This window comes from Serinus canaria, chromosome 4 (genome assembly GCF_022539315.1).
Source record: "Serinus canaria isolate serCan28SL12 chromosome 4, serCan2020, whole genome shotgun sequence".
Classification (NCBI taxonomy): Eukaryota; Metazoa; Chordata; class Aves; order Passeriformes; family Fringillidae; genus Serinus; species Serinus canaria.
In genome coordinates this window covers 67,949,330-67,974,109 of record NC_066317.1, presented here as the reverse complement: position 1 = coordinate 67,974,109, position 24,780 = coordinate 67,949,330, and positions in this window count along the sequence as shown.

Below are 24,780 nucleotides of genomic sequence, written 5' to 3'. Positions count from 1 at the left end.
GGGCAGGCTTGGGGCCTCCAGGGATCTCTAACATATGGACTGGAGTGAAAATCATCAAGGAAAATGGCTTCAAAGGCTTTGATTTTCCTGGGGACATTGGGCATGAGGCAGTGAACTAAGCTGGAAAATCTGGTCGTAAATGTCACAGGAAGAATGGAGCAGTTCTGAATTTGTGGTTTGCTGCTCACAGAGCAGAGCAGTGGCCCCAGAGCCTCCCTGGGTGCTTTCACCAGGGGCTCATCTTTCCTTGGATTCTGGGTTGATTGGGGAGGCTGTGCCTGCTTGGGGAAGCGTGGCCTGCAGGATTTGTGTTTCTGCTGCTTTCCTGGGAGAAGTTTGTTTCTTATGCATTTACAGGATTTAAAGGGACTGAAGGGGGAGGAAGGGAAGCAGGAGGTAAAGACTATTGTATTTGTTGAGAAGCCCCAACAAAGGAAGGAATGATGAATCTGATTCCATGTTCTCAGAAGGCTAATTTATTATTTTATTTTACTATATTATATTAAATACTATACTATATTGAAGAATGCAGAAAGGATACTTACAGAAGGCTAAAAAGATAATAATGAAAACTCCTGACTCTCTCCAGAGTCTGACACAGCTTGGCCCTGAGTGGCCAAAGAGTGAAAACAACTCCCAGCAGAATGCAATGGAACAATCACCTGTGGGTGAACAATCTCCAAACACATTCCACATGGGCACAGCACAGGAGAAGCAAATGAGATAAGAATTGTTTTCCTTTTCTCTGAGGCTTCTCAGCTTCCCAGGAGAAAAATCCTGGGTGAAGGGAATTTTTCAGAAAATGTGAATGCTGCAAAGGACAGTGGGCAGGAAGGAAGGTTGGTTTGCCCAGAGGCCCAAGCAATGAAATGCAGCAGTGCTGAAATCAGTCTCCTAAATATTCACAGCAACTATCAAGGAAAATCTAACCAAGTCTTATGCAAAAGCTTCTTTTCTTCACACTTCTCTGTGACTCTGTGCTGGCATTCCCAATTCTCATTTGCATAAATGAAACTAGGAACAACTATAAAGAAAATCATAAGAATAAGAGTTTATTGGAGACATAAGTTAAAAAAAAAGCCAAAATCAAACTCAGGGTTTTCAATTTGAATCTTCTTTAAATTATTTGCTTTCTACAAGTTATGTTACAGAGGCTTCAGGCTCACTGAATAGGCTTTGATACATGCAGAGTTTGACTTACAAGGTTCCTTGAAGAAACTGTTTTTTGTTGTCTCTGTTCAAACAATGAAAGACTTTCAGTCAGGAGGGGAAAAAGCCAATTTAACATGAGGGTTTTGCAGCACATCACAACATGCTTCTGATTCAGAACATTTATCACCACGTTTCACTTGAGTAAACACTGTTGATTAGAACCCAAGCCAAAATATCAGACAGCATGCTCCATGTCTGCTTTTATGTTGAATTCACACCACAGTTTATTTAAAGACAAAAGCAATGCTATGGGATTTACCAGCAGCCTCTTCTTGTTGAATAAGAAGTCCAAGCTTCAGCTTCCTTGCAATACTACAAGATGTTGATTTGTTTGGCAAAGCCAGCCTTTAACAAACCAGATATGTGCATCTATGACTGGAGCTAACAAGTCTGTGTTGTTGAATCATTCCAGTCAAAAAGCAATTTGTAAGTGCTGCTGAGCAGCTTCCAAACCTATTTGGAGGGAATCTCTCCCTCGTTCTACCACACTGCATTTCATTATTGTAAGGAATGAACATAACAGCAGGAAAGTTCATATCAAAAAAGGCTAAAAACATTTTCAAATCCCCTCAGAAGCAGATTTTCAAAGATCTCCAGGCTCCTTCAGATGCAAACAGGCACTTTCTGGGATTTTCTGAGCATGCCTACACACATTAGGCGTTTGAAGTACTGTGGGGAAAAAATAAGTTATAATTGGGCCATTAATTATTTTTATAACACACATTAAAGATGATTTGTGAGTGATGATGTCTGCAAAGGAGGAAAAGTGGTCTGATTTATCCATGTCTTCCTGTCTGTGTGAATATTCCTTGTGATGTGGTTCCAGCCTGGCTTTTCAAAATGTTCACTTTGGTAGGATTTATCCCACAGCCAGACGTCAAATACCAACTAATTAAGTCATACCTCATTAAGTAACTCTTTCACTGGAAACAGGCAGGATCCAGGCTCCTGGTTTGGTTATCTATCTTGAGGTAAGATGAACAGCCTTGTAAAACTATTCCTTATTCCTGCTCCTACAGACAGTGCACTGGAATCAAACATTTAACTCTTCTGTGGTTAAAGTCCCATTAGAAATCCCCAATGTAATGGCTTCTACTCGAGGTTAAAGCAATTATTTTCCCTCCCCTTTCAGATAACACAACATCAAAAGTATTATTTGAGACATAAATAAAACCCTGTTAGAAATACCTTCTATAATCTCATTTCTCAGTGGAAGCCAAGGAGAGGATTGACAAAGGACTGTCAGAGTCTTCCTCTGTTCCAATAAAGAACAAAGAAACATTAACTGGCTTGGACATTTATGTTTTAACATTTGTTTTTATTTAAACATGATGAGGGCAACTTCTTTTGAAAATAGAGCCATCTAAAAACAGGTATTGCATCATTATAACCAATTTACTCTTTTCTTGAAGAAGATTTTAAACAAAAAATAAACATTTTTCTCATAATGGTCAGAAGGAGCCATTGCTGTGGCTGCTAGAAATCCAAACACAGGTTAAGAATCATCATTGCTGTAGCTCCTAGAAATCCAGACACAGGTTAAGAATCATCATTGCTGTAGCTCCTAGAAATCCAGACACAGGTTAAGAATCATCATTGCTGTAGCTCCTAGAAATCCAAACACAGGTTAAGAATCATCATTGCTGTAGCTCCTAGAAATTCAGAGGTTAGAGCAGAATTTTGCAGATTACCAACTTGGAGACGCCACCTTCTCAAAGTCACAGAGCAAGATAAAATAGAAACAATTTATTTCCTTTTAAAACTGAAGAATAAAGTCAGTTGCCACATTAAAAAGGCTGGGTTAGGTCATCACTTAATGAAGTGGATGATGTAATAACTTTACAGGAAAAACATTCATTTCAAACAGAAGTTGGAGGAGGAGTACAAAGGAGTACAAAAGAGGAACCGTCTTCCCTTCCTGGTCCTCAATAAGAACATAAAATCATCAGAGTCTGTAGTTCAGAATGAAATCTTATCCAAGGACTGCTGATATCCATTGATGGAATGCTTCAAGCATTCTATGAATATTTTAAAAGAGATCTCAAATCTTCAATCTCCTCCACACTGAGATAACTGCCCTTGATTCCTTATCTTGGCCAAAGACTTGAGGAATGGGTCTCTCAAATGAAGCAGCCACTCAGTCATTTGCATCTCACTGTGCCCTGCTTTAAAATGCAGATCCAGCTCCTGTGTTTATAGATGAGAAGTCACTAAATCTAATTTTTCTCCCTCTCTAATTGCATTTTGTGCCATCAGCTATGAAAACGTGACCCCATGAAAAACTCAATGCTTCTGCTTGCATTACCTCACCTCCCCCGTGGATACACACTGCCTGCCAGCATCCCCTTGTCAAATCCAGTGACAAACTACCCCTGGTGGGAACAATCTGCTGCCATTCCCTGATTTCCCCAGTTTCATTTACCAGGAGCTCTGTTGTAACCTCCCAGAGCAGCACTTATTTCTAGAAGAAACAATTTGGCAGCGAGGACCTGAGTGTCCTTTTCAGCCTTGGTCAGTGGGGATTTGGGGTGGAGGGTGGATCACGAGGTTAAGGCAAAGGATTTGGATAAACAGCTGTGACCAGGTATGAAGTCTTTGGTGTAGGAGTTTGTGCTGCTGTCACTGTTGTTATCAGTGGTAAACTTGTTAAGCAATCACCTAAAAATGTTGGTTTAAGCATCAAATAGAGGAAATAGGCATTCAGCAATAGGCTGGCCTAGGGGGAGGTGTCCCTGCCCACATCAGGGGTTTGGAATGAGGGGTTCTTTAAGGTTCCTTCCAACCAAAATCAGGCTATTATTCCAATTGCACACAGGATTACTCACCATGTGGCTAAAGAGCCCCTTGCACTCCCCACAACAACCACAACCTGCCTTGAGTCCTCCAGGCAACTGGCCTGTAATTGTCTCTGGCACTTTCTCTTCTATGAAACCAGAAAGAAAACTGAGTGAATCAGCATAGGAAGAAAAATCCCTATTGTTTTAATAAAAACCAGATCCATAACCTGCCCACAATACTTAAATCTCAAAAGGAAATTTTTTACATTATTCCACAGTGCACAAGGTTGACGTTGGAACTCTGATACTTGTGGTGATCTAAAAAGAAATGAAATAAATCCGGTTTTGGAGAGCCCCAAGGAGCTGCTATTAGCTGCTTTTACTGCAGCCAGAGTATTTTTTAATATCCCTTCAACTGTGTCACCTCGTGGAGATGCAGGATGGGTGTAAAGCTTTATCAAACAGCCTCGAGAGACAGAATTGCTTATCCCCCTGTGAAGGGGCTGCTGAGGGCAGGGCAGGCAGCAGCTTGGCATTAATACAGAACATTTCCTGTGCACTAAGCAGTGCATTGGTCCTTGGGTTGCTCAGCCAGGGTGGAACTGCTTTGGCTCTGGCCATTTTGGGACCATATTACCCAAAGTTTCTGGCACTAAAGGATTGGGTGGGCAGGCAAAGGGGCTGCAACCAAAATAATCTGAGCCTGGTGGGGCTGTTTGGTGTCAGGTCTCCTGCCCAGCCATTCACATTTAACTGCCAGCTTGAAGCAGGTTTGCTAAACCCACCAGTACTGGGCATTGTTGATTTGTGGGAAAACTCCTGGAAAAGTTGGGGTGTTTTTATTTTTCCTCTCTGTAGCCACAGCAGCCTCCTGTGCTTTGCTAGTTTGTCTGGATCAGAGGTGCCCTCCCAGCCCCTGGGCTGCTCCTCCTGATTTACACCAGCCTGGGGCTGTCTCCTCAGGGAGGCTCTAATTTACAGTGGCAACCTGGGCTAAAGTGCCAAACTGCCTTGTCTCAGCCCGGGTTTTATCTCAGAGTAATGATGTCGAGTCAATTCAAGTTAAGAACAAGCCTTTTTATGTTTTTTTTCTTTCTTTTCTGAGAGAGTGAAAAGGAAAGTCAGCTCACAAAGATTACTTTTAAAGCAGAATTGTTTTCAAAGCAAGCTGAAAGTGAACTGTAGCCATCCATCAGCCAGAGTGTACTGCACAGTAAACTAATTTCCCATTTCCACTTCATTTTGTGTTTAGCTCTGTAATTTGTACATCTCAGAGCAGCTACTGTAAAACCTCAGACAACCAAAAAAAAAAAGAAAAGAGGAAAAAAGATAATCTAAAGTAAACCATGAATAAAAAGCCACAACAAAAAAAAACCCTAGAAGTGTCTGGACTTACCTAGAATATCAATGTGTCCCTGACAAAGGCTCTTTGTGAGGAAACCCAATCTGCATTGCCAGCACTCCTAATTCTGCAAACTTTTCACATCTTCTTAATTGTTCTCTCTGTTAAATCACCCTTTTATATTTCAACCAAATATATATGTCATAAATTAATTATCTGCCTTGTCCCTTGAAAGTGATGCAAAGATGATGGCTCCTTCATGGAGGTAAAGAATTTGCATACACAAGCTTAGGAGTCCCTGACATGTTGTTCAAAAATTAAATCCCATGCATTCACCAGACAATGGACTCATCTCATACAGGGAGAGAATATTCAACCAGCTGAAACAGATGCTTGGAGGAAATTTCATTCTTCAGGCAACATCATGATACTGACAGGTGCATAAAAGAGTCTCAACTGTAGAGCAAAGATGAAAAATCAAATGATTTTTTTTTTTTTTAATGGCAGTGAAAAGCAGTTACTTTTTAATGGGCACCTGTAGCCACTTTAGCAGCTGATGCCAGTTTGAATTGTTTCCATGTGTTATCCAAAAAGCTGCTGTGAGGAGGGCACTGCTGAGGAGCCACTCACATGCTGTGGAGTGAGGTGTTCCCACTCTCAGGGTGTCTTCTACCCACTCAGAGCATGAAAGGGATCTCAAACATAACTATAGGGGAAGAATAATTAAAAAGAGAAGAGAATTTCCTGTGTGATAACCCATGTAGGAAAAGGGCTGCTCTGCTCCCCACATTGCATATAAGGCTCACTTGCTAAGTGCTGCAGAGGAAAGATTTTAAATCTACCTCTATTTCATAAGCTAAGGTAAATTATGTTGTTGATATGGATAGATCTCCTTTCTGGTAGCTTCTGGAGGCAGAGAAAAATATCTAAGGGCTGAGGTATCTCTCTCCTGGCTAAGAGAACTCCTGTTAGTTACTTACTCCTGAATTTTCCAGTTAAGTAATAACCTACCAGAAGCAATTGAGAAAAATCCATTACTGATTTAAGTTGTTATTTTTAAAATATTACTACAGATCTTCTGCTTGTGTTGTCCCTCCCAAGCACCACACATTTCCAGGCCTCTTTCCCAGCCACAAAATTAATTTTGTTGTTGTCTGTAAGGTAAAACTCTGGACATTAAGGAATATGAATAAATCAGACAGATAAGCCTTCAGAAAGGAGACAGGAAACTTCCAGAAAAATAGTTAATAGCAGGCAAAAAGCATTTTCCAACAGTAGAGCATTCTGTCAGAAAATATCCTTTTGCCAAGGGGCAGGAAAGGGGAGAAGGCTGTTAGTGAAGTTCACTCACTTTCAATTTTTTTTTTCCTAATTCCCTCCAGAATATCAAAGACTTTTTTTCCAGGTCATGAGGAAAGAAAAAATTCTCACTTGTGTGTTCTCTGATTGCAAGAACTCTCCGTTGCAGGGAGTCGACTTGACTGTCTGTCTTCAGAGGGCTCCTTTGGCTTCACAACAGCAGAGTTTGGGTTTGGGGGAGGTTACTGGGCTTTATTTTTTCTTTTCTTCTCTTTTTTCCCCCCCCCTCCTTTCACACTGTGTCTTACATTTTACGAATTTCTTGGGTTTAGTCAAAAATGCCTGCTGGTGCTTTCAGTGTCTCCAGCAACAATTATCCCAGACCATTTTCTTTCCAGAACCTCATAAAAATATGCTTTGAGATACAGAGACAGTCTCTCTCTCTCTCACACACACAAGGGTTGCAACTGCCATTCTCTGTCAATTATTTTCTGTGGGAAATGAACTTGCTGCAGGAGATGGGGCGAGTCTCATTGAAGTCATCTGTGCTGAATGGTTTCTTAGGGTGGTTTTTTTTTTTGGGGGGCTCCTTTTGGTAACAGATTCAACAGATCAGTAGCCAAGACTGTATTGTCTTGATTTTTGCATGCCATTGGTGAACTTAACACTGTGCCCTGGCACTTGGGGATCTGTGCCTTTCATATTCTTGGGCTGAGGATGTTGATGCAGATGTCTTTGCCATCTGAGCAGCTCTGAGCTCTTTTCAGGCTCTCATTTAAATGCAGTGCAGCTCCCACCACTCTTCTGGCACAGCTTTGCTCAGAGCTGAGGGGAACTCGTGCCAAATGTAAACCATTACATGACCACATCCAGGAGCCTCATCCTCAGCTCTGCTGGGGCTGTTCTGCAGCTTGCTGCCAGTAGGAACAGCCTCAGGTCACTGTGGCCAAATCCTAAAAATCTGCATGGCCACAGTGATGGCTACACCCTGACCAGGACAAGGGATGGGGCTGAGGATCAAAGGTTTTTGGTGGAAATCCACGTGCCCAGATTTGGCTTGCTGGTCCCCAGCTGCCAGAACAGGTTTTGGGGCAGTTGGCACATGTTAAAAACAAGGAGACAAAAAGGAGGTGAAGGTTTTTATTCTCTCTCTCTGCTAAACTGGGGTATTGTCCCCCCTTTTAAACCTCTTTCAGTGTTACTCTCAGTGTTGTACAATTGAAATCTCCATGCTGAAAAAGTTATTCACAATGAAGAGAAAGAATACTCTTCTTCAGTTAAAAGAGGTGAGTATTTGTTCTTGCAAGGTAAAATCTTCCAAATTGTTCCTTGTCCAAAAGACAGCTGGGTACACATGGATGAGCCCCTCTTTCATGGTACTCCCTAAATGCTCACATTTAAACAAACAAGTAAGTAGGAAAAAAGATGTTCTGTTGATAAAAGCCACAGCTTTGCAGCCTCCACCTGCTTTTCCTTATTAAAAAGTAAAATTTTACTCTTTAGTGCAGATAAATACCGAACTCCAGGGAGGTCTTGGCCTCTGGGTTGTTAAAAAGAGAGGTGAAAATTATCAATCCTCTGGGCAGAGCACATGCTTGGGGCTGGCAGCCTGTGCCCTCTGTGAGTGTGTGCTGGTCAGCAGGGCCAGGGCTTTTTGTCTGCAGTTCCCAAGTGCCAGGACCAGGGGGTTGTCACAGAGCTGCAGCTTGATGCACTCAGCTGGGTGAAAGCATTGAATCCATGCTTCTTTTATCCCTATTCAGCACAGTTTTGGGCTTGTTGTCTCCAATTCTTTGAATCTGTTGGCTAAAGGAGCGCTCCAAGCAGTTCAAAAGCACTTAGAAATTCTTTTTTTTCCTGCTCCATGTCAGTACATCAATGCTCCTGACACCTTGTTGCCTGGCTGGCGGTGGCATCTGGGCGCCTGCTCAGGACGTGGCAGCTGCATCCTGCAAGAATCTGTCACTTTGCTCTTTGAAAATGCCACTGACCTTAAGAAAAGCAATCTCCTGACACAGGCTGGAGGAGTAAATTACAGCACAAAGTCTCTGTATGATATCAGGAGTAGAAAGAGAGTGGCAGAGTCCCCTGTGGGCACCATCATGGGGACAGAAGACAAATCCTTCACCAGTTGCTCCACTGGTGTGGTGAGTGCCAAGAAAACTGGGCAAAATGCTGGTTAGGCTGTATAGACCATGGTAAATAACTACCCTTCCCACCTGCAGGGCTCCATTCTCCTGTCCTGGCACTGCCTCTTGTGCTGCCACCACCACAGCCAAGCACACGGGGGGAGGGCACAAGCACCTCTGAGTGGTTTTACTCTCCTCATGACTAAGCTGCTCCTTTCATTCCTTTTGTCTTTTGCTGACTCTGTTCCTGCCCCCTTTGCTGGCTGACTCTGCCTTATCTCCAGCAGCCTGTGTAATAGTGCCATAACCACTGAATCCTCTCTCAGCCTCCTTGGTATTAACTGCTGCTGTCACCAGCTACTTCTTGTCAACATTACTTGATCCCCTTTGTGCACAGCCCTGTCTTAACTCATTCTACCTGAAATTCATCAGTACATTCAGGGAAGAGATATGTAGGGAAAGAGAACTCTGCCTTTCAATCCTCCTTTATTTGGGGAAAAAAAGAAAAAAAAAATCTCTCTACATGCAGAGCTGAAAAAGGATTTGATTTATGTTACCACAACTCCACTGATTCCACCTGAAGTTTCTCTAATTTCAACTGGTGTAAAGCAGATTAAAATCCAGCTCAGAGTACAGTACCTTGCTGCTGTGGAATTACTTTTGACTGGGTAAGAGATAGGAAGCTTTTTTCCAGTCTGAAATACATTTTCATCGTTATCTCTTGCACAGGGCTCAGTGAGAGACTGTTACTGGAATTCTCTGCAAATCACCTGAATTAAGGATAATCCTTTAGCAGCCCAGGAGCAATAAAAGACTGTATGGCATGGGAGGGAATGTTTCTGCATGCCTTGAGTGCAGTGGAAGCACAAAAACTGGCTGCCAGCTGCACATCCAGTCTAGGGGTGAAAAAGAGCTGCCTTGCCTTGCCCAAGGAGGGGTGAAGGTGGCCCCAACAATTCTAACAGGCTGCCCTGTGGTTACCTCACTGATGTGCAGCCTGTCTGGCTTTGGGTTATCTTCTTGAAATGTTTCTTTTAGCAGAAAATGTTTTATTTAAGGCTGGGAATGTATTTGCAATGTATTGTGTAGTGTCCTGGTTTGTCTTGCTGCATATCCTCCACATGGAATATCTTCTCTCTGCTCTCCCCTCACTCCCCCTTATCTCTGCAGGTGCTTTGCTGTTCACACACCTGGGTAGGGGCAGCACTGGTTTTTTTTCTCCACCATTTCATTTAGTGGAGAGATAGGAAAAGTTCAACAGGTCCAACCCTCACTTCAGTGCTCCATGAACTCCACTTGGCACCAGCTAAAGATACAGCCCAAATCTCACTGGTTTCCTGGAATATTCATTTACATCTCTCTCATCACAGGTTCCCCAGCACTTCCCTCTTTGAGAGGAGCCCTAGTTTGGGCAGAGCTGTCCATCTGCTCACTGCCTTGCCAGGAGGCTCTGCACTCCTGTCTTTTAACCAGTTCATGGCCAAGAAGATCCCACCAATCTCAGCCTTCATCTTACCTAAAGCCAACACTTTTTTTCCTCCCTCTTGTACCTTTTCTCACCATTAAGACACCAGCTAACCAGAAGCAAGCAATACTTGGCTGGAATATTTTCCTCACACATCAGGGGGAAAAAAAAAATATAGTGATATTCTCATTGCAAAATGAATGTGTGATATCCTTATAAGTGCAAGGATTGGTCTGCAATTAAGACAGCAGGATGCTCCAAGCAATGTGTCAGTGCAGAAATAATCACACATCCCAGGTGAGTGAATTTATTTTATTTTATTTATTTTATTATTCGTGGTTCCAGACATGCTGGAGGTCTGCAATCTCCTTTAGATAATGTGTTGTCCCAGCTTCTGAGGAGTTTAGGAAGAACTGAACTTCTGGAAACTTCTGTGATTTCTTTCTAGGAGAGAAATGAGCCAGCAAGGAGTCTGGTTCTTGTATAATTGATTCATCATCTATATTTATGTGAAAGACAGCAGGCAGGTGAGTTCTGCTCCCACTCTCATGCTCAGTCCTGAGCTGCAGCTCTTTGTGCCCTGATAGAGATGGTGATGGGATTTAATGACAACCCTGCATCGGGCCCAGACTCCAGGTCAGTATCTGATTTTGTTTTTCATGGCTACATTTCTAATTCTTTACCACATCAAGCAATGTGTTAGCATCCAGTTCTCCCACCATGACATTGCTAGCAGGGCTTTCCTTTTACACAGTAAATATTTCAGTGTTGAATGGTCTTAGCAAGCCCTTCAGACATCCATCCTAAAACAAGCAGTGGATATGTGTCTCCTGCAGTTTTGGCCATCAATATTTGATGATTAAACCATGACATTTCTGCAATACACACAGATTCTTTGACTGGGAAGCATAAGGAAACCAGGAGCCCATCAGAAGGGCTGGTCAAGGCTGTGGGGGTCTGTGAAGGTGCACAAGTGTTTTGTGCTGAATTCTGTGCAGATTTCCAATGAAGAAATGCAAAAAAAAAAAGGGAAAAGTGCCTTATTCCCTTAAATAATGAACTACAGGAACAGTCATTTCACCTCTGTTTGAAAAGGATTTACATGGATGAAGAAGAGGCTGTCAGGGGAAAGAGCAAATGAGGGTGTGAGATGAGAATGACCTGACCAAGAGAGTTCCTCAATCCTGAAGTCATTGCATCACCCAAAATTAAATATAGCTTAGATCTGGCTATGCCAGGAGTGCTCAGAGATGAGTCAGAGTCAAGCCAAACCCACCCAGCAGAGAGACAGAGAAGAGCACTCAAGTTGCCTGTGTCTGAAGAACTTGAGTGAGTGGATGTTTGGTAGGGAAAGGAATAAAAATTCAGTTTTGACTGCACTGATTTTAGGTCTGCTAGGAATTTTCAGGTGCACTCTGCCACAGATTAAGGCAGGAAATATTGAAGATGATGCCTAGGCTGACCCTAATGCAACAGAGTCCAAGACACCCCAAAGCTGCAGCTCAGGCATCCCTTTGGTGCCCCTGAGCTTTTCAGAAGCTTAAGCAAAACAGACCAAATTAGATTTATGCAGTTAAGTAAAAGGCTGAGGTTTAAATCCAGGTAAAGCTGCTTCATTCCCTGCTAGTCTGTATTTTAAAGGGCAGACTGTCAGAGAGTGAAGCACTGACCCCATCTCTGTGCAGCACGTGAGCCTCACCTTCCCCTCACAAACCCTGCTCGTGTTTGGTTTGAAAACCTGCAGCAGTAAATGTGCAGCACTGCGTGACCTGCATAATCCTGCAGCCCAGCAAACTCAGAACCCCATCACTCACTGTTTACAAACACATTTACCAGTCCTTTAGCTGGTGATGGCAGGGAATGAGCAAACAGGCTCAGCAGGCACTTACCTGATTTCCCAAGCACAGTAAAGCCATTTAGTTTATTCCAAAAACCTATAGAGGATGAGGTGGGAAGAGAAGCTCTCCTTGATTCTAATTTCTAAATATATTAGGTGCAAACACTTCGTTTTCATGAGAAAGTTCAACATTTGGCTCTATGAATATGAATCTTTGTTATCGGCTCAGATGAAGATTGTCATCATTCAAACCCATCTCCTCTGCCACATCTACTAGATAAGTTTCTTTTCTGTCATTTTCCCATCCAGCTCAGTGTCTGATAGTAGGAAATTAGCACAGGGCTATAAATTCTCCCTGCTGTCTGATTTTGTCCTCAGCAGATATATTTTTCTCATTCAATTCCATTTCTTATTTTGTCGGTGCATTGTATTTCAGAAATAGCTTGCTGGTTTTTTTATTGGGATTTTTGTTGTTGTTCTTCAAGCAATTACCACGCTACAGCTACAAAAAGTCATTTGCTTTCATTCAGGAAGGCTTCTAGCTCAGTGCCAATATAGAATATTGCAATAAGCTGCAAATCCTTCATTTCTATTTAGGTTTGGAGTGTGCCTATTAGTTTCTAGGGAATAAATCATCACTGTCTGATGACTGAAATGACCTTAAGTTTCTACAGCAATTTTAAGTGAAGCTAAGTTGATTCTCATTAAGCACACATAATTTTGCCAAGCATTTCAGTTATTTACTTTCTTTCTTGATGCTCTGTATCATTTCAAATCCTTTTCTGCAGCTAATTATCAAACTATATTTCATTCAAAGTCTGATTGATACTGCCATGCCTCTTTAGGAGCTGTAGATAGGATAGCAAAGAATCAGAGCACCAAGAATTTTCTGGGAATTGAATTTCACCTTGAATCACTCCAGCTTAGCCACGTTATCTTTTATTAGCTTTACCTTAAAGCCTCTTCCTCCACAATTTCCTACGTGGTTATCTCTCAAAACACTTTCTGATATCATTGCTTGTGATATTTAACCTCACCCTGCTACCCAGACATTGATTTACCACGTTCCTGATACTGATTTCCCATCAGCAATGCCCATTCGGGCTGCTTTGAGCACATTCAGCAATAAGACACCTGAAATACCCACACTGTGGAAATTTTATGGTTTGAGAGCCAAGATTTTTTTATAACTCTTAAGTGCACCTTCAAATTCTTTATTGCACCGAGTATGAAGTTAAATTTACCAAGCAGCATAAATCTCTTCCACCTCTGAGCCCTGTGGAAAAGAAATCATTAAAGGGACATTGCTGTATCACATGTTAAAGGTGGGGAAGGGAAGGAGAAAGACTGAAGCAAAATGTTCACAGGATGGTGCCTGGATTTTAGTATCCAGGACAAGATGTAACTTAAGATTTCAGACATCTGTGGTGCCAACACCCATCCCACACTCCTGGGAGGGGAATGTGCCCTTGGAGGGGAAGATTCATGTGACCAGGTTTAGAAAACTGCTCCAGGAGAAGATGATTTATCCCTTCTTCTTCTCTCCATTGCCTGGAGGCAAAGTGGACATCCAAACCCAACAGAAATATCCACACTGGATGGTGGAGTTCAACAAGAGGAATCCCACAAGTACATCTGTGTTTAAATATTTGACATTGAAGCCAACTCAAAATATCCCATCTTCAAAATGTCCTTTTAGATTCACGTGATCAAAATCTCAAGAATGCCTGTTTTTCAGGAGGTCTGAGTGCTCCTGGTTCCCATTCAAAAAACACAGGAGCAGGGAGTCTCTTTAAAGAATTTTATGTTAAAATCAATCCAATTCTGCCTCCACTCAGGACAGCTTTAAAATATGGTTTTAGCAGGAATATTTCCCTGCCTCTGACACTTTAAATAGTCACTTATGTATGCTTTCCTAAACCCATATTTTTAGGCATCAGCCTTAAAATGTCCCCACTTTCAAAAATTGCTGTTGGCATTAGTCAGAAGCCTTTGTAACAGCTGCCTTTGGTTATGATGATTATGCTTCTTTTTTGTTGCTTCTCTCATTTTTCTCTGTTAACGAAATTAAATAGACCTGCCTCAATTATAAGCCTTCCTGAATTACCAGGCTTGTGGGCTGCTTTGGGATTCTAATACTGCAAAGAATGTTGAAAGTAACAAGAAAATCACAAAACCAGATGTATGCATAATAAATTGGCAAAACCTAATTTTATTTTTTTTTTTTGTTTCAGGCTCCGTTTTGGTGACCTACCTACTTGGCAAAGTTCTTCTAATAGCTGAGTTATTTTATCCTCAGGGGAATTTTGAATTTGAATACAAATCCATACATTTTGGCCAAAATGATCCTGCAAAATTAACACTATTTTGGATAGCAGGGAAAGAAAAACCTGGAATCATCATCTAAAGGCATTTGAAAATGTTCCAGGAACATCATTACATATGTATTTTTAGTCTTCCTACTGGCAGCAAGAGCAGTGTAAGACAAATTTGCATTTCAAGGCTGGAACCAACTGCATTTTGCATGGATCTGATAAAAACATCAGAGGAACAAGGAGATACTTTGGCACACACATACATTTCCTAAAACTACAAAAAAAAAAAAAATTAGAATTTTGAGGATGCATTTCTACACCTCCCACTTGAAAGTTTTGCCACTTTGTCTCCCTTGAATAAGGTACAAATAGCCCTGACCTCTTAGAAACCTCATTCATCTCCATGGGTTTTTCCATGTACATCCCACAAGAGGAATGTCTCAGTGAGTTATTGCACAGATATTCAGGAAGAGCAGAGACACCTTTAAATTTATCCCAGTGGTAACAAGTGGGATTTTTCTGTTCTTTCTGGAGCCCCACAGTATCTCCTTCTCAAAACCCAAGCACCTGATCTTTTTGCTGGCTCCTAAAAGTGAGGGCAGATCAACAAGTTACAACCTGGCCTTGCAGAGTCATCTCCTGAGTTTGTTTCACTGTAGGCTTCAGGAGCACTAATGGAAAAGTTTTTGAGGCGAAGCAGAGGATGCAGAGATCAAAATGTACCACTGAATCTTCCACCACTGCTCTCTGGCAGCAGCAGCAGCAGCAGGGTACAGATAAAATCTGGGCTATTTGCACAGGATGCTGCACAGCTCAAAAAATGCTGCTTTTTATTGCACTTCCTGACTTTGAAGAATCTCTAGCTGCACGTGATGGCAGAAGGTATTTTATTTTCCAAACTGTGTTTGTACAGAAGAGATGTGTAGGGACAACAAAATGTCTCTTGGAGACATTTTATTCCTGCACACAGTTTTGTTTGATGCCAGGTAGGTGATGTTGGGTTGGAAGTGCTCACTCCTCACTCTCTTGAAGCAGCATCTGCTCTTTTAGTGCTGCAAGCTGAAAAAGGAGTCTCAGGAACAAGACATCCTTATTTCTCAGGGAAAATGTCAGAGAAAATAAAAGGCTTATCTGAGTATAAAGTAAATATCCACAATTGTTAGAGAATGTATCTCCTGCAGCTAGGGAGGAAGTAGAAAGCCTTGCTTGATGCACAACCTTTGCAGCAAACAGAAATAGATTGGCAAAGTTTTCTGATCAAGCTGCTCTGCAACTTTTTCAAGTTCTGCTGTGTCAAATTTGGGCTTCAGCCCTGGCTCTCCCCCAGCAACCCTCCTGCTCCTCTGCCTCTGCATCCAGCCCTGCCTCTCCCCAGCTCCATCCTGCCCCTGCAGCTGCCTTTGGAGCTGGCCAGGAGGGAAGGGAAGAGCCACCCTCACCAGTGGGACATTCCTGGCTCCAACATTGTCCAACCTCAGTGCTCAGCCAACCCTGGAAACACTCACAGAATCTTTGCAATTCCCCATTCCTGGTGGCATTCTGGGATCAGGCTCCTTAAGAGCTGCTCCAGGATGAAAATTGAACTTCAACCTAGAACAAATTACATTTCTCTAGGGACAAGCAGGACTCTTTTATTCTCATTTCTTTTGATCTGATAACCTTTCTATCTCTTTCCCTTTTGAACATCTTTCTCAGTTTCAACCAGAGAAGTCTCTGAGCTGTCAAGCTCCACCAGCCTTTAGGAAGAAAGAAGAAAGAGGGGAGGTTTTAACATGTTAATCTCATCCCTCAGAGAAATACTATTAACTCATCAGTGTGTGTGTCCTGCTGGGGACACAGGCCACCTCCTTAGCCCAGCAGGTGGGAGAGGTGGCACTGAGGCCAGGAAAAAGGATACAAAGCCCAGGAATCCCAGGTTTTTACCTGCTATTGGACAGCATCTCTAAGCTTTTATGATCACCACAATATCATGTAGCAATGCAGTCCAAAGGCTAATTATGATTTTACTGCAAGAATTACTCCTCTTTCCTTAAAAAAAACTTGCCTTTCTATTTCAGGAAATAGTATTTGTTCTAAAAAATTAAGAAAGTGCTAAATAGAGCTCTGCAGCTACATCACCTCTATAGCTTATTTGTTTATACATATTTTTTATGGTGTGGATCATTTTTTCCTCTCTAAGATGAATGATCTCATTTTATAGTAGTTGTTGCTACAAATCATAGAATCAATTCCATTTCTCCTGTGTCCACTTTTGAGTTTAGGTGCCTGGAATTGCACATGGCATTCAGGGTGAAAAAGCATTTTGATTTACACAGGTTTGTATCATTTTCTTTATTATTCCCCATTGTGGTTTTCATTGCACCCTTACAATTCTGTTCCACTGACCTTGCCTCCACAGTAAACACTTTCATTAAGTTATTTATAATGACTCACAGATCTACTAGAGCTGAAACAATGTAGAATTTCCATAGCCAGCTGTATAAAATAAACATTTGAGTATTTCAAGATACTATGCATCATTTTTGCATCTCAGCATTGAATTTCCTCTGTTTCATGTAGTTGGGAAGGGTCCTTTTGTCAGAATTTCTCCTGCCTTGGAAACCACAGTAGTTACCTGCAAATTCCCCTTTTTCCCTGCTCTCTGTCTCTTGTAGATTATTAAAGCATCCTTTAAACACCAGCATGTCTGGAGGGCACCTCTCAGCTTCCCCACTGACAGCTTTTCCTTGAGGAAAAATGAGCTTGTCCCTCTCCTCACTGAAACACTGAAGGGTTTCAGCAAATTGACATCTTTATGCCAGCACTCCTCTACTTGCAGCAGTACACCTGGAAGCAGGAATGTGTTCCCAGAGAAGGAATCAGTATTCTGTGCCTGCTTGGCTTTGCTCTGCTGATGCAGAGCAGATGTAAGCTCAAGGCAGGGCAGGAGAGCAGTGGCACTGCTGTAGAGCTCATGTCTTTGAGAGCCCAAACCAGCCCAGCACTGAGCTCTGTCACAGCATGCAGCACATTTGGAGGTTGGAGCTGGGTGGTTTTTAAGATCTCTTCCAACCCAAGCTAAACTACAGTTCTGTGATTTAGGTATTACTGTTGTAATGTAAACTCTGGGTTTAAGCTAAAAGTCATCCTGGTGTCATGACCAATTCATCCCTGATATTCTGAGCTGATCTTTTGTGCCAGCAAGAGGCTCCACTGGGGGCCTGAATCTCCACGCTCACCAACCAGCTCCACCAAAATCCCACCCACAAAATACACCTACAATTATGCAACACCCATCCTAACTTCCAGGAGGAATGTAATGTGCTTATTCCCACCCTCCCCTCTAAACTCTCTCTGTGGTTGGAGCAGAGGGCTCTGCTGAGCCCATGGTGATGCAGCAGTGATTCAAGGGCTGCCCAGAGCTGGATTCAGGACTCAGTGGGAGGAAATGCTGTTTTAGCTCTGTGCAGCCTGTGCCAGCAGCTGCTCAGCTCTCCAGCACCTGACAAGTGCAGACCGAAACCAGAACAGTGACAAGAGGTGACCCAGCCACAGGTGTCTTAGGTGGAAAAAGCAAGACATGGGCAGGGGTGTGTGTTCTATCCCCATCTGTCAGAGGTGGGGCAGTTCTCTGCTGTTCATGGGGCAGTTTTCTTTATCTCTTCCACAACCAATCCTCCCTCCAGGAGATCTCTGCTGTTCATGGGCCATTAATTATTAATTATCTTCTGTCCATGGCCAGTGAGTGTCCCTGCATGGCTGATCAAATTCCACCATCCCATGGGGAGATGCTCCGCCCAGGGGAGGAGCCAAGCATTCCTACCTGGATACAATCTGAGCTTTGGAACAGCACAGCAGCCTCTGCCCACTGCATTCCCAGAGGAGCAGCTTTCTGCTGCCCTGCATTCCCAGAGGGAGAGCAGGCCCATCTCCAGCAGCCCTGGAGCTGCAGAGGAAAACTCCCCCCTTGTGCAGGATCCCTGCTCCAGCAGAACCACAGCTGGCACTGCAGGAGGGCTGAGCCCCCCTGGGATGGGACTGTGCCACCACCCTGAGCCCCCCCTGGGATGGGACTGTGCCACCACCGTGAGCCCCCCTGGGATGGGACTGTGCCACCACCCTGAGCCCCCTGGGATGGGACTGTGCCAGCACCCTGAGCCCCCCTGGGATGGGACTGTGCCAGCACCCTGAGCCCCCCTGGGATGGGACTGTGCCACCACCCTGAGCCCCCCTGGGATGGGACTGTGCCACCACCCTGAGCCCCCTGGGATGGGACTGTGCCACCACCCTGAGCCCCCTGGGATGGGACTGTGCCACCACCCTGACACACAGGGGGCCAGGGCCTGCTCTGACTTTGGCAGTGTAGTTTTGTACTGCTGTATTTTCTTTTTTTTTTTTTTTATTTTTCTTAATAAAGAACTGTTATTCATATTCCCACATCTTTGCCTGAGAGCCCCTTAATTTCAAAATAATAATAATTCAGAGGGATGGGTTTACATTTTCCATTTCAAGGAGGGCTCCTGCCTTCCTTAGCAGTCACCTCTCTTTTCAAACCAAGACACAGGTTCATTTGTTTCCAGTATCAAACCATGTAGTTGTTGGACTTTTTTTTTCTTTAAAATTACTATCCAAGATAACCGAAAAATAGAAGAATGCATTGGCTGTTAGTCTGTGTAAAATAATGTCAAATTCAGCTACAACTGTGTTGGTATTTTGGGGGTATTTACTTAACTTAATGAGGAATGTGATCAGCACTAATGGGGAAAGCACCGTGTTTTCCTATGTGTATGCAAATGTAAGTAATTAGAATGTGCAAATGAGGAGTAGGTGTCCAGGGGAAGGTTGCTGTTTGCTTTCTATTGCTTGTGCATGATAATTATCAAAATAACATTTGAAAATGGTCCTCTCTTCTTTTACTCCAAGGTTAATAACACAATTCAGTGGGCTTTAAAAAAAGCCAGGCTTGCATTACAGTTTTGGCCCACTTCCCAAAGTGTTATACAAATTCATAAGGTGATCTAGAGCCTTTAAATTCTTCCCTTGACAAGACATTGTCCTTTCCATGACATGGGCAGCTGATCTGGACATGTCTATGGCTGATATGGATATTAATATAATTGTTGTCAAACACAGGTTTAAATGTAAGATGTGAGTAAAATCAGCCCTGGTTTTCCAAGGGTTTTCCTGGGTTTTTATTCCCCAAGGAATAGAAATGCAGAGAATTTATTGATATTTGATATATCTGATATTAACTGCCCATGAACCAGCAGCTTGTGAGTGAGGGGTTTGTGGGGCATTTTTAGAGAAACAGCCCCACGGAGTCATTGCTCTTGAAATCATCTCCTTGAATATTTGTACAGAATGGCTTAAATAAAAATGCTCAGATTAGAAAATCTCAGTCATGGAAAGTAGGGAAATTTTATCTCTGAACAAGCCTTTGCCTCCTATGAAGTCTGATTCCATCAGTCCTGAGCACACAGAAATTGGGACTATTGGGCAGGATTCAGCTCTGAGCCTGCAGCCTGCCATACACACGGGAGATCCAAGGTGTCAGTCACAGGGAGACAGGCAAAATAGTGCAGTAAAATGCAAGGAAAAGCCCACAAAATTCTCTAAACTCTCCCTGTTTTTTTTTTTTTTCCTTTTATTTGTTTTTTTCTATTTACATATTAGCCTGAAAAATTATGACTAGATACAGTAAAGATTTTAGCAAGGAAGTCTGAAATCTGGCCAGTGCTTTTAATTTTGACAAATCTTTGCTTTGAATGACACATACACCAAAAAAACAAAAAACAAACAAAAAAAACCCAACAAAAAAAAGCTGAAGCTTGATAGAGATACATTAATAAATCTCTACCTGCTGACCAGCTTCAAGGAGCTGCTCCAAACCAAATCCTCCAACAGCTCCTGAAGTGTTCAGCACACATTTGCCATTGTAATACCCAAGAGCCCATCTCTGAGTGCAGCCCCTCATTTCACACCTCAGCATGTTGCAGCTTCCCACACCAAGGCAGGGAATATATCCCTGTGCCTCCCAGAAGGGAATGGGCAGAGGTGGGGCCAGGTTTGCACCTGAGTGAGTGGGGGATTCTGATCTAATTGATGCCAGCTTTAGTGACCCCTCTATTAAGCTGTCCTAGTGACCCAAAACCTAAAAAATTATTAAATAAACAAATTTCCCTTCATCCAGAGCAAAGCTGTGCTAAATATTTGCATCCTGCTGTTCTCTAAGCAAACACTTTGACTCTTGGCTGGAACCCCGGGATTAGTGAGGGACTTGGAGATGAGAAAGGCTCTTGCAGAGACAAAACCCCCCAGGGAGGCATAAACTGGACTTGCAGCTCCACTGAACACCGTGTCCAGTCATGGGCACCACAGCTGAAAGAAAATATGGTCCAGTTGGAGGGAATCCAGAAAGGAGGAGTGAGAGTGAGCAAGTTGTTGAGTGAGCTGTGGAGCTGAAGGAAGTGGAGGCTGAGACCAAGTGTGTCAGTAGGATACCAGCACTGAGGGATAGAAACCACTGCAGGATACTTATGTAGAATGGAGGAGATCAAATCTGTCTGAAATGGTACAGAAATAATTTCTCCTTGTCTGGGGAAAGAGGGACAAGCCTCCTGTGGAGACCCCTTCAATCAGTCCTGCTCTTTTCATGTGTTCCTGTGACTTCCTACACTCAGGTAAGCATTTTGTCTGCATTTCAGCCTGTCTCTTCCATGGCTGAGGACAAACCTCCATGGGCTTTGTAGACTTCATTATTACTTCATATTGTAGACTTCGTTATTGTAGAGCATCAAACCATTTCAGTCACTTAATTCATGATTTTCCCCAGAAATTTTGACAAAGATAATTATTAGGATAAAGAAATAGAGAGGAAAAGCAGAAGGAAAATCCACCTGCCTTCCTGACCCCTTCCTAAACATCCCAGCTGTTGGAACCCAGGATACTCCTCTGACTGCCCTGGAGGACTCAAGGCCATGGCAGGGGGCTCAGAGACCTTGGCACAGAGTTAAACCACCTGTGCCTTTGATTTTAGCCCAGGGAAAAAAACAATTACCAACTTTGTGTGAAGATTTACAAGCCACAAGAGTTTGAGTTAGAATGACAGTGAATTTGTCACAGGGTGGAAAAGTAGAATTTTGTGGTTTTTAGAATGGGGGTTCAGGAGGGAAGATGGAGAAATCTGGGCGTGTCCTGTCCTTCTTCTTCTTCTTCTTGTCCTCCATCTTCTGCTGTGATGGTGGCACTTTGGATTGGTTTAGAGTAGAGACAGACTGTCTGACAGAGGTGATAGGTATTGGAAAATTATTGTAAATAAAGTACATGTAGTTTTTAGTAGAAAAAAATAACACCACCCCAAGGGCAGGGACTGTGCCTCAACCCAACCTGCTGGACAGATCTCAGCAGGTCCGAGAAAGAATGGAATAGATAAGAGGAAATAAACAACCTTGAAAAGCAAAACTGACGAATCTTGACTTCTTCTTCGAGTGTGGGGCTGGGAAAAAAAGACTTTTTAACACCCTGGGAGCCACCTCAGCCACAGAAACCGAGAGCCAGCCAGCCAGCAGGCTACAAGCCACAGCTCCCTCCACAGGAATCCAGCAACCCTTGCTGGCTGCCCAGGGGCTCTGCTTGGGGACACTTCTCACCGAGGTCATCTGTGCAAAAAGTGCACATCAGCAGCCTTCCAAAGGCAGCAGGGCTGTGATCAATACCCCAGGAGACAGCAAACATAACTTTAATTTCCACCTCAGTCCAAGGAAATAAAAAGCTGTGTCGTTCCACTGTCAGGCTCTAAGTGCCAGTTTATCAGATATTTTGCAAGGAAGCAATTTCCTGCTTCCTGCTTGTGTTCATGACAAGAGGATAAAGGGAGAATCTTTAAAAACTTTTTTTTTTCCTGCTGCTAAGCACAGGTGGAAGAAGGGAAGGAAAAGCAGTTGCCTCTAGTGAAGCAGAAATATGTCCTAAAGGCTAAACAGGAATATTTGATACTTAAAGAGAACAGGAATTGCCCTTTCTGGCTCAAAAGTAAAAATGAGGCATTGCACTGCATTGCATCAATCAAAGGTAACATAGGTTTTTTCAGGCCTTGTGTGGCACCTCTGTGTCCCTCAACTCCAGTTTAGTCAGTCAAAAGTAAGAGAAGTTGGTTCTGTGAAGCAGAGCTGGGCTTGGCTGTCATCATCAACAATTTAGGCACAATGGAAGCATAAAGTTTGCACATTGTACCTAAGAAGGAACATATCCTTAAGAAGAGATCCAAACTCTCTGCAAAACAGGGATCACAACCCAACAAAGTGATGTTGAGGCAAAGGCACTTTAGGCCAAACCTCTTCATAGTGCCAGATCTTATTCCCCTTGCAGGGAGTGGACTTCTGCCATTGCTTTCAACAGGAAAAGGATTCAGGCAAAAATCCTCCTTCCAGGCGTTTGAACTTAAAACTGCAGCAGGGCTCAAGCCAGCAGAAGGATGGCCTGAAAATAATGCATTACATATGTTAAAAATGGGCTTGCTTAGCTAAATTGACTTTCAACAATTGTTTCAACAATTAATACGTTGAAAAGAAATTGCAAAGCTACAGGAGTTGGGCTCAATAATCCCTGTGGGTCCCTTCCAACTCAGGATATTCTATAATTCCTAGATCCTAAGATTTTATGGACAAACTTACATTTTTTCCTAATGGAAATTTCATTTTTTCTAAAGGGAGTTGGACCTTCACAGGGACTGTGGCCATGGCCATGCCATTATCAAGAGTCCCTTCACATGTGCAATTGCATGGGTTAGGTCAGTCACACTCAGAATTATTTCAGATAATCTGGTTTTACCTCCAAACATAAGTGACACTAAGATCAAAGCATGTTCAGCCACCCTGTCTCAGAGAATAGGTGGAGATTTCTCAATGAACATTAAGTCTGTTGCTTTCAATCCTTCACATAATCTTCCAACATATCTTGATTTGTAATTTAAGCAGTTTGTAATTTAAGCCAAATGTATTGTGGGTTGTATTCAAATATCTCAGGGAAAAAATCTGGCAAATAAAAATGACAGTTGTGGTATTGGATATACTGAAGACCTTTATGGAAAAAAACTGGGGAGCTCATGAACAGAATCAGGGCAGTGACCAATACTTTCTAAAATTGTCAGAATTATTGCATATTGCCCATATGCTCAGTATGGAAACACAGGAGCTCCAACTTGCTGCCACATATCCACCAATTTTAGCTATGAAGCAGCTCCAAATGTGGGACCTTGCTCAAAGTCTCTGGTTTTATCTAATACTTTCCTCACAGAAATGATCAGCAGCTTGAAAAATAACTTCTAGGACTGTTAAATGATCAAAAATTCCAGATAATTTTTAAAAGGCTTCCCATGTTGACCATTTTTTTTCTCCCAAGGACACATACCAGAAAACATAAATTAGTCCTAAAATTAAATTTTTAGGGCTTTTACCATCTCATTCATAAATCAGTGGAGCTTGGAAGCCAAGTAGGATCCGTGCCACTTCTTCTCTTGGAGGGCTCTGACACACAGCCATGGACTTCTTGAATTTGGAAACTTCATTTTGATTTCCATCCCAGGTTCATTCCGGTTTGGGTACCTGCCTGTGGTTTCCAGCCCACGACCTACAGGCACTGGGTGGTCCTCAGGGAGCTTCCAGAAGCCTCTTGGCCAGCACAGGGTCACCAGATGTGCTTTAACCTTACAGGATCCACAGTTCCACCTGGGGCACATTTAGTTGTCTACCAAAGAGGTAAAGAATGAAAATTGTTAATTCCTGTGTCAGGCATTGACTCTGTCACAGCTCAGATTGCTGTTTGCACATCCCACAAACAAGTGGAGTGCTGTGCAGTCACTGTGGGGCTGTGGAGATGTTTTAGTTCCCTGTTCTATGTCCCACTCTCCTCAGAGCCACCCCCTGGATAATTCTGAGGTGTCAAACACCTCCAGGGTGAGGAGTTTCACCCTGGCTGGGTGTGATCCCCAGTGCTGGCAGCACTTCCAGACAGGAGTGAACTTTCCCTGGGGAACACTCACACAAGCACCACCTGGATTCTTCAATCTTCTTCACAAATGTGGTTATAGAGCATGAGCTGCAGCAGGATGCAGTGAAGCATTTCAGGTCATATTGATATTTGGCTGCATCTTTTAATAATTATTGCTTGGGTGCACAGCAACAATTACACACAATACAGGCAGATAATGCTTTTCTCTCTCTCTGCAAAAACAAAAGGCCATAAAATGCTCATGTCCACCCATTCATTACTTTGACTTTGCAATGGTTTAGGGCAAAAAAGCCCAGTAGTATTTAGAACAAAAGCAAACAGGCTTAAGCCAGTGTTGTCAACACCCTGTTAAAGCTCTTCACTCTGCTCTAAATGCAAGCAGCAAAGTGCCTGACAGTGTCCACCCAAAACTCTCAC